Consider the following 18,564-nt stretch of genomic DNA (forward strand, 5'->3'; position numbering starts at 1 on the left):
TAGATTTAGTGGATAAACATGTTTTTCCACTCCATTATCAGATTCCATGACTGCATTTTGTTCCATAACAATTCTCCCAGCTGCAATTCTAGCAAACAGATGTCTTATTTTGTTTCGACCATTTTGTAAACTTTCCTTTGCAAGGACACAAAGCTTACTAAATCTCTTCCAGAGTTTTAAAACATACTTGAACACACTGACACATTTTTCTAAATCAGACCATAGTTCTCTGAGTAGGGTCAAAGGTCTTAAGGGTTGAGTTGAGTCGTTCCAAGGCTCCCTTGGACACTGTGTGATATGTAAATTACACCATGTGCTTAGCTTCCAATTCTCTAACTATCCCCTGGAATGTTCTCAAAGTAAAGTCACTGCCCTGGTCAAGTTGAATTTCTTTGGGCAAACCTACCAGTGTGTAAAACTTACTGAATGCTTTTACCACAGACTTGGCCTCCGTGTTTTCAAAAGGCACTGCTACAGTGGACCTAGACACAGCACACAATTGTTAACCCATATTGATAACCAGCTGCAGTCTTTGACAATGGGCCTACACAATCCACTATGACCCTAGGAAAAAGTTCACTAAAAGCAGATATCAGTTTAAGTAGTGTTACCTGAATAACCTGATTAGATTTCCCCTCAACTTGACAGGTATGGTCAGTCCTGTTAAAATTCACAACATCCTTTATTAAACTAGACCAGTAAAATTCCTTCATAATCCTGTTCACTTTCTCTCTCACTCCACGAGGTCCACCTAAAGGCACACTGTAAGCCATGTTTAAAATTTCAGCCCTATAAACTTTCAAAACCACCACGTGACTTGCAGGCACTGTGGCTGGTCTCCACCTCCTCATCAACACCCCATCTTTAAGGTAATATCCTATTGACTCTCTCTGAACCTCCTCTCCTGTGAGAGCCACCTCCCTTAAAGCCAATATTCCAGAATCTCGCTTCTGTTCCTCTGTAAATTCCTTCCTCAATAAAGACAAACCTTTCTCATACACCTTACTCTTCTCAACCTTACTACCCTCTAAGTCCTGCTGAAATATGGATGGTAGAAAAGTCTGTGTCACATTATCATACTTTAAACCTGTGGTTTTGCTATCATAGGCTCCAACAGCAGCTCTGCTCGTCAGTTGAACAGCCATATCAACCTTACCTTGGAGAGGTGCCAACATGCCTCCATTGTTTACTAAACTCAGCACCATCATCAGGCTTATGAGAACCATGTATACATTACGGAAGAGACCAAACAATCCACCCATCTGATTACGACCTTCCCTTCGACTTGCTTCCATTACATCACCCTGAATAACAGCATGACCTAGCAGGTGTTCAAATGTTCAAACAAAATTCAACAGAGTAGCACATCCTTTCTCAGCAGGCCTTTGTCCTGCAAACAGGGTCAAAGGTCGCGCAACTAATCCAACATTTTCCAGCACTTTATCCAGAAGTCCAGGAACAGCACTTTTGCCATTATTCCCAGTAACACTGACCTCATCAATTTCTACCTCTTCACCAACTTTTAAAACACGGTCTGATACAAGTGACTGAAAATCCTCACATTCCACTGGTATCAAGGTTAACCCCTTATTCACTGAACCAAGATCATCTGACACACAGAAACTGCATTCCTTTCCAACCAAGTCAGACACCTCCGACTTCAACTGAGCTTTAACACAAGTTTAAGACTCCTGTGAACTCACAGGTACCTCCACAATCTGAGCACATTCAATCAGAACAGCTGCCTCTTCTGGGCTGTCACCACTTGTCCCAGTTTCAAATTCAAGGTCACCCGAACCTCACAGCTGTTCTCTGGCAATCACTTTCCTGAAGTAAACTCAACCTCGTGGGTTAAAACTTCCTTGTCTGCTCTCTTATCAAACCACTGCAGGGTAGCAGGGTAATCAAGGAACGACCCACCCAGCCAACACACTTTTCGTCCCTAGTCCCTCCTGGAGAAGGCTCAGGATCTTGAAGACTGGTACGGCCAGATTTGGGAACAGCTTCTTTCCAACTGTGATAAGACTGCTGAACGGATCCTGACACAGATCTGGGCCGTACCCTCCAAATATCCGGACCTGCACCTCGGTTTTTTTGCACTACCTTACTTTTCATTTTTATATTTTCTATTTATTATTTATAATTTGAATTTTTAATATTAACTATCGATTTGTAATCCAGGGAGCGGGAAGCGCAGAATCAAATATCGCTCTGATGATCGTACGTTCTGGTATCAATTGTTTGGAGATAATAAAGTATAAAGTAAAAGTAGCGGCATCCTTTGCATCTGGGTATGCCCTCACACAAAACAAGCCCTTCCGAGCTGTAAAAATTATCAGGGTCCGACACTAAACCTCTTTGCTGCAACCTCTCTATCCTTTCCAGCTCGAACCGTCTCTGCATCTGGGTATGCCCTCACACAAAACAAGCCCTTCCGAGCTGTAGAAATTATCAGGGTCCGACACTAAACCTCTTTGCTGCAACCTCTCTATCCTTTCCAGCTCGAACCGCCTCTGCATCTGGGTATGCCCTCACACAAAACAAGCCCTTCCGAGCTGTAGAAATTATCAGGGTCCGACACTAAACCTCTTTGCTGCAACCTCTCTATCCTTTCCAGCTCGAACCGCCTCTGCATCTGGGTATGCCCTCACACAAAACAAGCCCTTCCGAGCTGTAGAAATTATCAGGGTCCGACACTAAACCTCTTTGCTGCAACCTCTCTATCCTTTCCAGCTCGAACCGCCTCTGCATCTGGGTATGCCCTCACACAAAACAAGCCCTTCCGAGCTGTAGAAATTATCAGGGTCCGACACTAAACCTCTTTGCTGCAACCTCTCTATCCTTTCCAGCTCGAACCGCCTCTGCATCTGGGTATGCCCTCACACAAAACAAGCCCTTACGAGCTGTAGAAATTATCAGGGTCCGACACTGAACCTCTTTGCTGCAACCTCTCTATCCTTTCCAGCTCGAACCGCCTCTGCATCTGGGTATGCCCTCACACAAAACAAGCCCTTCCGAGCTGTAGAAATTATCAGGGTCCGACACTAAACCTCTTTGCTGCAACCTCTCTATCCTTTCCAGCTCGAACCGCCTCTGCATCTGGGTATGCCCTCACACAAAACAAGCCCTTACGAGCTGTAGAAATTATCAGGGTCCGACACTGAACCTCTTTGCTGCAACCTCTCTATCCTTTCCAGCTGGAACCGCCTCTGCATCTGGGTATGCCCTCACACAAAACAAGCCCTTACGAGCTGTAGAAATTATCAGGGTCCGACACTGAACCTCTTTGCTGCAACCTCTCTATCCTTTCCAGCTGGAACCGCCTCTGCATCTGGGTATGCCCTCACACAAAACAAGCCCTTACGAGCTGTAGAAATTATCAGGGTCCGACACTAAACCTCTTTGCTGCAACCTCTCTATCCTTTCCAGCTCGAACCGCCTCTGCTTGTCTGCCACGTGATCTGCTCGTTGCCATTTCTCCCTCTCGAGCTGTCTCTGTCTTTCTGCCTCTCTCTTGAACTGTTTTAATTTCAATTCATGCTCCATTCTTAATATTTCCAACCGAAGCTGAAGCTCATCCTCAGCAGATTCACCTTCCACGAACAACTCTAACGCCACCTCATCAAACGTTCCCTTATCTATATAATGCTGGGCTATTACTGTCCGCATCTGAGGTCTCCTCATTTTAGTGGTCAGCTTTAGTTTTAACTTTAGAGCAATTCCCAACAGCACGGCCCTCGTAGCATCATCCAACACTGCCGGGGTTGGTTCCAACAGAAACTTCTCAACACTAACATCCATTTCTGCTGCTTTTCCACACAGCAAAATCAAAAGGGATTTCCCCCAATCAATTCAAACCAGCCTCTCGACCAATTTGTTCATATCGCGGATGCAGGCGCCAATTTCTGTCACGTACTCCGTGACGGGATAAACAATCAGCAGAGGTGGAAACACTGAGGAGTCCAGTATTGCTATTAATGAATAATATTTATTGCTAACTACGCAACACAGTAATATAAATGTAAATAAATCAAACAAGTTTGCAATGATTATATATTATATAAGTAAGTAAATCAGTAAGTATGGAAATATAGAGACATAAAAACATAGAAAATAGGTGCAGAAGTAGGCCATTCGGCCCCTCGAGCCTGCACTGCCATTCACTATGATCATGGCTGATCATCCAACTCAGAACCCTGTACCTGCCTTTCCTCCATACCCCCTGATCCCTTTAGCCACAAGGGCCATATCTAACTCCCACTTAAATATTGCCAATGAACTGACCTCAACTGATCCTATGGCAGAGAATTCCACAGATTCACCACTCTCTGTGTGAAGAAGTTTTTCCTCATTTCGGTCCTAAAAGGTTTCCCCTTTAACCTCAAACTGTGACCCCTCGTTCTGGACTTCCCCTAAATCGGGAACAATCTTCCTATATCTAGCCTGTCCAATCCCTTTCGGATTTTGTACGTTTCAATAAGATCCCCCCTCAATCTTCTAAATTCCAGCGGGTATAAGCCTAGTCGATACAGTCTTTCATCATATGAAAGTCCTGCCATCCCAAGAATCAATCTGGTCAACCTTCTTTGTACTCCCTCTATGGCAAGAATGTCTTTCCTCAGATTAGGGGACCAAAACTGCACACAATACTCCAGGTGTGGTCTCACCAAGGCCTTGTACAACTGCAGTAGTACCTCCCTGCTCCTGTACTCGAATCCTCTCGCTATAAATGCCAGCATACCGTTCGCCTTTTTCACCGCCTGCTGTACCTGCATGCCCACTTTCAATGACTGGTGTACAATGACACCCAGGTCTCGTTGCACCTCCCCTTTTCCTAATCGGCCACCATTCAGATAATAATCTGTTTTCCTATTCTTGCCACCAAAGTGGATAACCTCACATTTATCCACAATAAATTGAATCTGCCATGAATTTTCCCATTCACCTAACCTATCCAAGTCACCCTGTATGAAAAACGCAGCTTCTTTAAGTCTAGGGTTAAAAGATACAGCATTACAATGATGAGTGAAGTTCAGTTCAATTCAGTTTCAGTTTGTGGTATTGAGTTGAGTAATGACAGAGACAGTGGGAGAGATTTGAGTCTTCAAGTGAGCTGACGCCGTCGATCTTCTAGCTTTCCTTTGAAATCCTTTAAAAGTCACCGACTGTGAATTTAACAAAGGGGACCGGTTTTCTGTGGTGGAGCTATCCCCCAGGTGAGGATGGACACATGGACAACTCCCCACCAGTCATCCCCTTTCCTCTTTTCACTGCAAGAACGAAAGATCAATCCTCCAAAATCTACTTTTCATGCGGGCACAACAATGCTCATTCAGTGTCCAGAACCTGTGTCTCAAGTCTATCATCTGACATCTATTTTATCTTCCCGTGCTGAGCATCAACTGTCATTCAAATAATCCCTCCTTCCTCTCTCTGTGAAAGAAATGCAAACAGGCAAAAATCCTTGAAGAAAGTATCAGCAACCTGCCTAAAATCATAACATCGGGTGTCCATTAAATAGCGCTGCCTTCGGTCACAATGGCAACTTACGAGCTGCTTGATGCTGTCTCCAACTCCAACTCAGTATAAATCCAAAGTTACTTTCATTGCCTTAAGGTGACAGTCCAACCGTTTGTCTTCGTCTCTCTCTCTTTTACAAACAAGCTGTTGGTGTTAAATAACTCTCTCTCTCTCTCTCTCTCTCTTTTCGAAATACAGTTCAAATGGGTAATTCAGGATCCTGTCACATTGGAAACTGGTTGATCGAAAAAAAAAGTGGTTAATTTCTTCAAACTACTGGTGGAAATCAACAGATCAGGCAGCAAATGTGGAGAGGAGACAACATTTAGGCCGAGCCCCTTCAGCATATCTAGACTGTGCACTCCTCTGCTTACTTGCTGCCTGATCTGCCGAGTTCCTGCAGCATTTTGTGTGAATGTGTCTACATTTCCAGCAACAGCAGAATCTCTTGTGTTTTATATCTGCATTTTTAAGAAGGTTCTACTGTGGCATTAAACACACGGAAAGTTTGCTGTTATTAATTGTATTATTTTATGGGAGCTGCTTTCTGCGTTAAATGAGCTGCTGAGTTTTCTACACACAAAAGAAAACGTGTATGGACATGGAATAGGTGCTTGCAGAAACTTTAAATGGCACCGTGATTACCCAAAAAGCGCTGCGTAACAATTCTCGCTGTCACTGAAACATCGATCGAATGCGCAGGCGTCAGGGCTGCGGATGGTCCCGAATATCGCGCATGCGCGCAGTATTCAAAGGCCTCGGCGAAAATTGGACGGAGGTAAGAGAGAATCTCGGGGCGAGCCTTTTTAACACCGACTGAGGGTATTTGTTTTGAGATACGAACACCGTGCCCGCAATCTCGGGACAGTCCTACTCTCTTGTTCTGGACCTTTCTACCCGTGAGGACATGTTTTGACCCATTCACTCTGTGGAGATAATGATATCAAACACCTTTGCCCTGGGCAACAAATAGCTTTCACATCACAAATGTACCAGACTCCAATGGGACAGACAACTGCGCTTCCCTTTATATTCATTGGCATTACCATCAATGAGCTTCCCACTGTCAGTCATCTGGGGAAGGGTTCAGGGGAAATATTTATGTACAATACAGAAACTGGTATTACCTGTGTGTATGGCGGTGATGCAAAAGTTGCTGGAGAATTTGCAAGTGGGAAGAAGTGGAGTGATATTTTGAAATCTGACTTTTTAAAGCGTAATTTAGCAAGCAAACCACATATGGACAATATGCAAAAGCTCTGGTGAGAAAGTCATTCATTACCCGTTACAAGCCTGCTACGTAGGTTGTGTGAGAGTGCAGATGAACTCGATCATACCCAGACAAGATTACAGTTCCTATCAACAGTGATTTACTAGCTGCTCAAGTGAATACCTCTCTATATAAAATTAACTGTGTGCATGTTGTCACTGGGTGAAAAATGCACAGTACAAGATTTATGTGCACACTGGTCATTGCAAATTAGAGGGGACATTGGTGGGAAGGTGGGGAGACCTCCAGTGTCCCTGATGCCCTCACCTACAAGATGTGCATCCAGCTGCAGCTTGTAACCCTGCACTTTAAGGAGTTGAACATGAAATGGATAAATTCCGGATCATCCAGGAGTTGGAGGGGGTGATAGATATGACATGAAGAGAGGTGAGTTACGCCCAAGGTGCAGGACACAGGAAACTGGGTGAGAGTCAGGAAGGGGAATGAGTTTAAATAGCCATCACAGAGTACTCTTGTGGCCACCCCAAACAACAAGAGGTGGACCACTTTAGAAACTGTTGCGGTGGGGGGGGGGGGGGGAATTACCTGGCAGAGGAAAGTCAAAGGGCTGATAGGGGATTTGTTAGTTAGGGTTACAGAACAAGAGGGGACTAATATCCCAGTGGTAAGGCTTGCTAGTGCTAGTGTGGGAGAGGGGGTGAGGTGGTTAATATAAATTGTAGAGGGAAAGGGAGCCAGAATGACAGAACAGATAGTGGAGAGGGTGAATTGAATTGAATTGACTTTATTACATACATCCTTACTCTACATGAGGAGTGGAAATCTTTATGTTATGTCTCCGTCTAAATGTGCAATGTGTAATTTATTATAAATAGTTTATACATAGGACAGTCAATATAACACAGAAATGCAATTGTATCAGCATGAATTAATCAGTCTGATGGCCTGGTAGAAGATGATGTCCTGGAGCCTGTTGGTCCTTTTGCTGTGATACCATTTCCTGGACGGTAGCAGCAGGAACAGTTTGTGGTTGTGGTGATTCGGGTCCACAATATCCTTTGGGCCCTTTCGACACACCTGTCACTGTAAGTGTCCTGAATAGTGGGAAGTTCACATCTACAGATGTGCTGGGCTGTCCACACCACTCTCTGCAGGTTCCTGCAATTGAGGGAAGTACAGTTCCCATACCAGGCAGTGATGCAGCCAGTCAGGATGCTCTCAATTGTGTCCCTGTAGAAAGTTCTTAGGATTCGGGACTCCATCCCAAACTTTTTTAACCGTCTGAAGTGAAAGAGTTGCTATTGTGCTTTTGTTCACAACACAGCCGGTATGGACAGACCATGTGAGATCCTCGATGATGTTTATACCGAGGAACTTAAAGCTGTTCACCCTCTCAACCCCAGATCGATTGATGTCAATAGGGGTTAGCCCGTCTCCATTCCTCCTGTCGTCCACAATCAGCTCCTTTGTTTTTGTGACAATGAGGGAGAGTTTGTTTCCTTGACACCAGTCAGATGTTGTTCAGACCTCAGATAGAGTCAGCAATCAAATGATTGAGCATGGTGTGATGAATGTGCTGAGCTGAGTATATCACACTGAAAGAAGCATCGTAGGAATGCCGGATGAGCTCAGGACAGGGAATTATGATGTTGTAGCCATTATTGGGACTTGGTTGTACACAACAGTCTGAGGGATTTAGAGGAACAAATTTGTAGAGAGATCGCAGAGCATGCCAATAAACAAAGGTTGATTCAGTAACTGATTTTAACTTTCCATATATTGACTGGGACTCCCATACTGTAAAAGGACTAAATGGGGTAGAGTTTGTCAAATGTGCCCTTAATCAGTACGTAGAATTCCCAAAGTAGAAGTGTGCAATAAGCTGTTAGGAAATGATCCAGGGCTGGAGACAGAAATCAGTGATCATAATGCCATGAGATTCAAAGTAAATATGGAAAAAGAGAGGTTTGGACCATGGGTTGAGATTCTAAATTGGAGAAAGGTCAATTTTGATGGTATCAGAAAGGATCTGACAAGTGTGGATTGGGGCAGGCTGTTTTCTGGCAAAGGAGTACTTGGTAAGTGGGAGGCCTTCAGAAGTGAAAGTTTGAGGGTGTAGAGTTTGTATGAGCCTGCAAAAATAAAAGTTGAAAGGTAACTGGTGCAAGGAACCTTGGTTTTCAAGAGATATTGAGACCCCGGATATTTTGTTCCTCTAAATGCCTCAGACTGTTGGGTGCGACCAAGACTCATTAATAACTACAATATCATCATTTCATGCCCTGAGCTCATCTGACTTTTTTTTTAGTGGTCTTCAGTAGGTTTCTAAAAGTTTCCCAATAGATTTTGCTCTTTTGTTTCCCCTCTCTTTGTCTTTGATGTTGGCTTTGGTTTCTTATTTCAGCCACGGTTGTGTCCTCCTGCCTTTCCAATGCTTCCACTTCTTTGGGATGTATCGATCACTCAGCTCCTGAATTGCTCCCAGAAACTCCAACCATTGCTGCTCCGTTGTCACTCTTACCTTTTCTCTTCCAAACAAGTTTGGCCAGCTTCTCTGTCATAGAAACATGGAGAAGTTCAGTAAGGAAACAGGCTATTTGGCCCATCTAGTCAATGCCAAAAAAAACATTTAAGCTGTCTAATGCACCAATCTGCACCGGGACCATCACCCTCTGTACCCCTTCCATCCAGACCCCCATCTGAACTTCTTTGAAATGGTGAAACTGAGCTCATATTCACCACTCGTGCTGGCATCTCATTCCACACTCTCATGACCATTTCAGTAAACAGCTTTTCCACATGTTCCTGTTAAATTTTCACCTTCCCCATGACCTCTGGTTGTCATCCCACCCAATCTCCATGGAAAAAGCTGCTTGCATTTACCCTATCTATACCCTCATAATTTTGTATACTTCAAACAAATCCTCAAAGCAATGTATAACTTCTCTGTTTATGTTTGGAGCCTTTTTTAGGTGTATAAGATGATGAGCAGCATTGATCATGTGGACAGCCAGAGGTTTTTTCCCAGGGCTGAAATGGGTAACACAAGGGGGCATGGTTTTGAGGTATTTGGAAATAGATACCAAGGGGATGTCAGGGGTAAGTTTTTTACACAGAGAGTGGTGGGTGTGTGGAATGCACTGCCGGCTATTTGCGTGAGAGTGTTTCAGTTACTGTGCGGCCAGGAACCCATGCAGCTCAGTGGGAACAGGGAATAATACTAATGGAGAGAGTCAAACTGAGCCAGGTCACAGATTGGAGATGGCAGAAATGCCCCATTCATTCAGGAAGAGCATCAGAATTTGATGGTCATTCCAGATACCAGCACTGTGCCCATTTAGAAGATGATTTCTCACTCTAACTTGGGTTGATCCTCACAGTAACAGTGTGATGTCAGTTCACACCATGACAAATCAAGTGATCTCATCTGAAATGTTGTCCTATACCCATTGATCGGTTTTGTAAATCTTTTTTGCAGGTTAAAAATGACGAGGAATTTGTTTCCGGGAATCTCGAACACAACACACCAGTTTTGCTGTCTCTGTCCAGACATTTAATAAGTGGAGCAAGAGATTCACTCGATCATCTGACCTGCTGGCATGCCTGTCATTTTACACGGGGGAGCCCATTCATTTGCTCAGACAGTAGGAATGGATCAGTCGGTCATCTCCACTGAAGGTACATCAGCAAGTTCACACTGGGACAAGGACATTCACCTGTTTTGTGTGTGAGAAGGGATTCAGTCGGTCTTCCCACCTGTGGACACACCAGTCAGTTCACACTGGGCAGACGCTAGTTATATGCTGAACTTTTGGGGAAGGATTCACTCAGTCGTCTGACCTAATGGCTCACCAGCGAGTTCACACTGGGGAGAGGCCGTTCACCTGCTCGGACTGTGGGAAGGGATTCACTCAGTCATCCCACCTACTGAGACACCGGTCAGTTCACACAGGGGAGAGGATGTTCACTTGCTCTGACTGCGGGAAGGGATTCATGGAATCATCTCAACTGAAGGTACATTGGCGAGCTCATACTGAGGAGAGGCCATTCACTTGCTCAGACTGTGGGAAGACCTTCACTCGGTCATCCCAACTGAAGATACATCAGCATGTTCACACCAGAGAGAGGCCGTTTACCTGCTCAGACTGTGGGAAGGGATTCTCTTTGTCATCTCAGTTACTGAGACACCCGTCAGTTCACACCGGAGAGTGGCCCTTCACCTGCTCGGACTGTGGGAAGGGATTCACTAAATCTTCTCACCTACTGAGACACCGGTCAGTTCACACTGGGGAGAGGCCATTCACCTGCGCAGACTGTGGGAAGGGATTCACTGAATCATCTCATCTGAAGGTACATCAGCGAGTTCACACTGGAGAGAGGCCATTCACCTGCTCAGACTGTGGGAAGGGATTCACTGAATTATCTCAACTGAAGGTACATCAGCGAGTTCACACTGGAGAGAGGCCATTCACCTGCTCAACCTGTGGGAAAGGATTCACTTCGTCATCTCATCTGAAGGTACATCAGCGAGTTCACACTGGGGAGAGGCCATTCACCTGCTCAGAGTGTGGGAAGGGGTTCACACAGTTAGCTAGCCTACAAGCACACCAGTCAGTTCACACCAGGGAGAGGCCGTTCACCTGCTCAGACTGTGGGAAGGGATTCACTCGGTCATCTCGCCTACTGACACACCTGTCAGTTCACATTCGGGAGAGGCCATTCACCTGCTCAGTGTGTGGGAAGGGATTCACTTGGTCATCTCGCCTACAGAGACACCAGCAAGTTCACACTGGGTAGAGGCCGATCACGTGCTGTGAATGTGGGAAGTATTCACTCAGTCATCTAACCTTATGTAACTCTCGCTTCGGCTAACAGCTTAATATAGGGGGTGATAGCCCACCAGCCGGGCGAAACTTATGAAATCTCGTTTTGGTGGATGCTGTGTGATGTGTCCTCTGTTACAAATCAGTACCCCGAAATAACAAACAGTACACAATATGTGATTAAATGAATGAGATTTAAAGTTCTTACTTTGACTGTAGGGTTAGTAAAGAAAACAAAAAGAAAGAAAATGGGCCCACTCTCTCCATTCACGTCTTCTCATCTCTCCCCAGCAAAAGATCACGAAAATCTCTCTTCCAGACTCACAAGGAAGAACATTTCTGTCATTGGATAGCCCCGCACAACAAAACCCTGTTATCTCTAGTCATAACCTAAACATTGCTGCTACAGAGAAACCATTACCTCAGCAGTGAAACACTGCACAGAGGCCGTTACTTTAGCAGTGAAACCTTACAGCGTGTTACACTTGTGACACACGACCGGGTTCACACTGGGGAGAAAGTTTGATTAAGCTGCATGCTGGATATTTGTCCATCACCGTGCTGAATGCAATTTCGAGAGTGACTGTCAGTGCTGAAATCTGCAATAATTGCTGCTGCTCCCCACACCCAGTTCTGCACCCTGGTCACTGGGCATGGGAGGAGTTTCTTCTGCTGCATATTCACCTTTAATGGGACTGGAGTTCAATATTTTGGATCTGAGACAAATAAATCTGTTCTATTTTAAACTCTGTCTCCGGTACTTGGTGAATTTATAATACACCTAGTGTACAGTAGAGAGTTGACTCAGGCCGGCTGGACCCTGCCAGTGATTCAGTTCCACGACGGTCCTTTGAAATCCTGCCCTGTTGTTCATCTTTCGCTCTCCCTGTGCTTATGGGTTCCAAACAGTCACCACTCTGTGGGTGAAGAGGTTTCCCTTGAATTTTCTGCAGACTGAAGAAGTTGAGCTGACTGCAGTTCTGTCTGAGATGTACTTCGCCCCTCTAATCTCTGGGCTGAGGAAGAATGACATTGATAGTTAACCTCCTTATTGATGGCTCATTTCCACATTATCAGTCATTTTCCCTGCTTCTAAAGGGTTGTAAGGAAACACCACTGTCCTCTAAAGACTGAAATCAGAATGGGAAACCATCAGTTGGATGCTCAACGGAGCAGGGTCAGAAACCAGAGGCAGGTCTGCACAGGGCAGAGTTTGGGGCTCTGGACGATGGTCGGGGTAAGAACGTATGATGATGAGAAGAGAATCAGCAGCGGGGTGTGGCAACGAATGACAGAGTAGCAACATTTGGAAGCTGATTGACAGGGAAAATAATTTGGTTGTCTGACTGATGACACAAACAATACCCGTGGTGAGGGTGTGTTGGGAATGGTTTCATCTATTGAGGGAGTTGTTCCTGCTTGTTTATCCTGTAATATTATATCCGGATGGTTATTATGGATTGTCCTATCTGAAATAATGTATTGATTATCATATAATTTGTAAGATTTTCTGGATCTGGCTTGAATTTATGGTACCTTCACGAATTGATGGAGGGCGTTCATGAGTTTGTATTTTAAAGCAAGATTTTGATGAATGATATTTGCCACTTGATTGTACCTTTGTAAGTAATTAGATTGAGTTAAACTGCTGCAGGATCCTGAAATGTGTTGGATTGTGTCTGGTTTCTCTTGGCATTTTCTGCACTTGCTGCCTTGTTTGTTTATATTTCATGTGTTTTTGATTTTCTTTTCCTTTTGTTAACCACCTTGTCCTGTATTTCTGCAAGGAACCCCTCTGTCTCTGGGAAGAGGTCTCCAACTCTCAGTCAGGTGCTCGATGCTTCCTTGTCACCATCTTGTCTGCTCAGATCATTGGGACGTCTCCCATGGAGGGTCATACTCATTCCACTGGTTAATGTTTTCTTCCATAGTGATGATTCATTTTTCTGATTTGACCTCTCATTTATGTTTTCTGGTCTGTATTTCTTACAACGATTGCATATACACACAGGGAGTGCTGAATCCTGTTCATTTTTGATGAAGATATATACAAGGGGTGATTGATATGTTCGCGGCCTCAGGTAAGAGTCAGTTTTAGAAAACCTAGCACATTTATTTTTCAACATCGTCCTCTCCTACATTTACACACTTAGTCCAGCAGTCGTGGAGCATACGGATCTTGGACCTCCAGAAAGTGCCCACAGATGGGCGATTGATGAGTTCATTGCCTAAGTTAGAAGGAGATGAGTTATAAAGCTCTCGTTACATGCACATGCAGGTCAGCTCTTTGAGTGATTATGCGGAAAGTTTGAAGTTAATAACTCATTTCCTTCTACCTTAGGCCACAAACCTATCAATTACCCCTGATGAGTTCTTAACTTCAAACTTTCTGCATAATCACTCAAAAGAGTTGAACTGCATGTGCATGTAACGAGGGCTGTATAACTCATCTCCTCCTACCTTAGGCCATGAATTTATCAATCACCCCTCGTACTTAGAAGTTTTATCTGACTGTTGTGTGATTTTTTTTTAATGTGTGTTATTTCACTTCCATCTTCTGTCCAAGGTAGTGTTAATCTAAGTGGGTTTAAGTGTAAATAGTCCTTTCTAAAGTTTTCCAAAGTTCTTATTTATCTTTGTAAATTTTACTGATTGAAATGGGACGAAGATATTTTCACTTTAAAAAAGCCAATGTTGGTATTGATGAAAGTGTTTATTGCCTTTGTTGTATTTGTTAACTATTGAGCTCTGTTTGGCAGGTTTTTTTAAGCCTTGACCTAAATTTTGTCAAAGGTTTTCCCTACTTCACACTACTTTCTATTTTCTTTGCTTGTTGATATTCCAGATACATTGGGATCAAGAGTCCCGATGAAGGGTCTTGGCCCAAAATGTTGATTCCCATCCATAGATGCTGCCTGACATGCTGAGATCCTCCAGCAGTTTGTGTGTAGTTCTCTAGATTTCTAGCATCTGCAGGTCCTCTTGTTTCCCAGATACTTATATGTTTCTTGAAAGAACAAGCCAAGAACAAGCTGATAGTGGGATTCTGTGGCTGTGTTTGTAAAATATTAAGTAAAGTCATTAGAAAGACCTGGCATAGGGTTGGAAGGTGCAGAATCTGTGGGTAGAATTAAGGAACAGCAAATGTAAAAAAAAATCCCTGATGGGAATTGTATAGAGACCTCCAAACAGTAGTAAGTATGTGGTCCACAAATTACAATGGGAGATAGAAAATGTGTGCCAAAAGGGCAATGTTACAATAGCAATGGGGGATTGTCATGCAGGTGATTAGGAGAATTAGGACGGTGTTGGTCTCAAGAGGAGGAATTCCTAGAATGCCAACAAGATGCTTTTTTAGTGCAGCTCGTGGTTGAGACCACTTGGGGATCAGCTATTCTGGATTGGGTGTTGTAATGAAGCGGAATTAATTAGGTCACTTAAGTTCAAAGAACCCTTAAGGGAAAGTGATCTTTATATGATCAAATTCACCCTGACATTGGAGAAGGAGAAGCTAAAGTCAGATGTGGAATTAAAGAAAATTAGAGAGGCATGAGAGATAAATTGGTCAAAATTGATTTGCAAAGTACAGGGGCAGGGATGAAAACAGAGCAGCAACGGCAGGAATTTCTGGAAGCAATTCGGAAGGCACAGGATATATACAGTGCCATGCAAATGTTTGGGCACCCCTGGTTAAATTTCTGTTACTGTGAATAGCTAAGCGAGTAAAAGATGACCTGATTTCCAAAAGGCAGAAAGTTAAACATGACACATTTCTTTAATATTTTAAGCAAGATTACATTTTTATTTCCATCTTTTACAGTTTCAAAGTAACGGAAAAGGAAAAGGGCCTGAAGCAAAAGTCTGGGCAATCTGCATGGTCAGTACTTAGTAACACCCCCTTTGGCAAGTATCACAGCTTTTAAACACTTTTTGTAGCCAGCTGAGAGTCTTTCAGTTCTTATTTGAGTAAATTTCTGGGTTCAGTCATTAGCAGCAAAGCACTGACTGTGGAAATTACAAATCAGAATATTATGACAGTCACAGAGCCCAGCAGCACTGAAACAGGCCCTTTGGCCCGTCTAGTCAATGCTGACCTGCTTTTGTTTTTACTGCCTCGTTCCAACTACCTGCACCATAGCCTCCATACACCTCCCATCCATGTCATCACCCAAATTTCTCTTTAGTGTCTAAATCGAACCCACATTCACCACTTCCACTGGCAGCTCATTCCACACTCCCACCAAACTCTGAGTGAAGAATTCCCCTTCAGACTCCCCTCAAATATTTCACTTTCACCCTGAACTTATGTCCAATGTGGGGGTGAGAGGGAGGACGGGGCAGAGAGGGAAGTCAGTAAGGGGAGGGGGTGGTCGAGTGCGGAGAGGGAAACAGTGGAGAGTTTAAACTTAATATCTTTCAGAAAAAGTAATTGTTTAAACTTACTGAAAACCTACTATCCATATCCTGTACATTCTCAACCAAATTATTGATCGAGATGACAAGTAGCAATGTTCAAAGTTCAAAGTAAATTTTATTATCAGAGTACATATGTCACCACATACAACCCTGAGATTCTTTATCCTACAGGAACACTTAGCAAATCTGTAGAATAATAACAGGATCAGTGAAAGATCAAGTAGAGCAGAGAATTCAACAACTGTGTAAATGCAAATATAATTAAATATCAATGAATAATGATAGCAATGGGGTGTAACCCTGGGGAACATCACTAGGCACGGGCCTTAAGTCCAATAAACAGCCTCCCACCATCACTCTCTGCTTCCTACCATCAAGACAACCGTGCATCCAGTTAGCCAGCTCTCCCTGGATCCCATGTGATCTAACCTTCCACAGCAACTTGGAGTACTGTGTCCAGTTCTGGTCGCCTCACTATAGGAAGGATGTGGAATTCGCTCAGAGCAGTCCTGAGATCAGATCGGGCCTGGTTCGTGCTCGGATTCTGTGAGTAGCACAGCAAAGAGATTTAGCTGATTTCATTCTAAATCAGTAGGCCCTTCAACACGCTATGACCAGACAACATCCAACTGCACAGAGGTCCTAACTTCATCGTTCGAGTTCACCTGTCTCCAGTGAGTTGGTATCAACTTTCTGATGTGTTTACCTGAACAGGGAATGACGCAAAGAGGTCCTATTCTCATCTAAAGAAAGTCTCAAGGTGACTTGCATGACATAGTTAGGAAGGTGTCTTTCTGCTTCATTTCCCAGAGTGTTCATTAGGAGGTAACAAAGAATTTTAATGAACGCAGCACGGTAGAAACCATCAACACGCAGTTTGGTAAGGCATTGAGTCAATGTCCGATGGTTAATGCAGACGGTCAAATGACAAGGGACATTACCATTAAACCACAGGATATCGGAGCAGTATTGTGACCCTCGGTCCATCGTATTCCTCCAATTTTCCATCGCGGGCAATCTGTTCCACAACCCCAACCTCCTTCTCTTTCCCAAAAACCTTTAGTCCCCTGACCAATTAAGAACCTATGATCCTTTTTCTGGAAATCACCCAATCGACAGATGTACCTTGAAAAGACTTCTTAACAGGCCGCATCACTGTCTGGTATCGGGGCGGTGGAGATTGAGGGGTGCTAATTCACACGACAGAAAGTTGTAAAATTGGTCAGCACTATCTTGGATACTAGCCTCCGTGGTATCCAGGATATCTTCAAAGAACAGTGCCTCGGAAATTATGATGGCCCTAGTCCCCGAAGGCACGCCCTCTTCTCGCACTCACTCTCAGCGATTCAGGAGCCAAATCTTCCCCTCTGCCATCCAATGTCTAAATGGACATTGAACTTATGAACCTCACTCTTTAATCTGTTTTGCTCTATTTTTTTTAAATAACTGTTTAATATACATAATATGTTTACTCTAATTGAATGATTGATTGAATTTTATTTCTGTATTTATCATGTATTGATTGTATTGCTGCCGCTAAGGTAACAGATTTCTCGACATACGTCCCAGATATTAAACCCGATTCTGATATTGATTCTGAAGCAAGTCACATCCGTAAGACAGATGTTGGTGAAGATCAGAACTGAGATTCTCAATCTGGATCAGAGAAAAATGAATTCAGTGTTAAAATTCCAGCTCTCGAAATCCCAAGCGTTTGGCACAATAATGTGACAAGAATGAGCAGTTTCGCTCACCTAATTTCTGCCCGCACCGATTCGAAACCCCAGAAAATGTATATACCGATATTGTATGCAAGTTAGAGCCGCCTGTGTCCTGGTCAGAGCAAGGGAAGAGGTTAAGCAATGTAATTTCACTTGCCAGTTTCTTGTTCTTCCACATAAATGTCTACAGCGCTCGTCGACATGCAGATCCATAGTTTTCCAAAGACTGGCTGTGCTCTTTCCATTTTACACGTATGTCCACAATAGAGTGTAACACCAACACAACCTCCCAACTCCTACACTGACCTCCTAAGGCCAGCGTGCCGAACACCTTTCCCACAGTCTCTCTGCATATGAGACGGTTTTCAGCAAACCATGCCCTTCTGCGACTCTCTCTCTCTCTCTCTCTCTCTCCTTGCTGATTTGCACTCCCCGGGGCTCTACCATTCATAGAATAAATACTCAGCTGTTTTGAAATTCCAAAATGTGATACTTCAAAATTACCCACCTTGAAAACTATTTCCAATTCCTTCGTCAGTGTTTCTGTTTGATATAGCCACTTATCTCGTGCGTCAGTGCAGAAATCGTGAAGCAAATCGCTGATAGTATCCAATAACGGGGCTCGTCCGGGATTTGAACCCGGGACCTCTCGCATATTCTATGCTTTTTCACCCGAAGCGAGAATCATACCACTAGACCAACGAGCCCACGTTCGCTGATTGCGTCACAACTGAACTCCGAAGCCACTTAAAGTTAATTGGTGGAAAACCCATTGTCCTTTCCGTTGTTGAGAGGAAAGCCTGATGTCGAAATATGTTGGGCCCGTATTTCTTTGAGATTACGAGTATTTGCT

At 43.9% G+C, this 18,564-nt stretch overlaps 1 non-coding gene and 1 pseudogene across 1 annotated transcript; one reads left to right on the forward strand and one right to left on the reverse strand.

The window, feature by feature from the left end:
• LOC134341626 (zinc finger protein 585B-like) overlaps positions 1–18,564 on the forward strand; it is a 196,923-nt pseudogene that overhangs the window by 97,320 nt on the left and 81,039 nt on the right.
• Positions 18,330–18,418, reverse strand: trnap-cgg (transfer RNA proline (anticodon CGG)). Its single transcript is given in 2 exon segments — positions 18,330–18,365; positions 18,383–18,418. It is a non-coding gene; the product is annotated as a tRNA-Pro (tRNA).

The sequence above is a fragment of the Mobula hypostoma genome, unplaced genomic scaffold (assembly GCF_963921235.1).
Source record: "Mobula hypostoma unplaced genomic scaffold, sMobHyp1.1 scaffold_36, whole genome shotgun sequence".
Classification (NCBI taxonomy): domain Eukaryota; kingdom Metazoa; phylum Chordata; class Chondrichthyes; order Myliobatiformes; family Myliobatidae; genus Mobula; species Mobula hypostoma.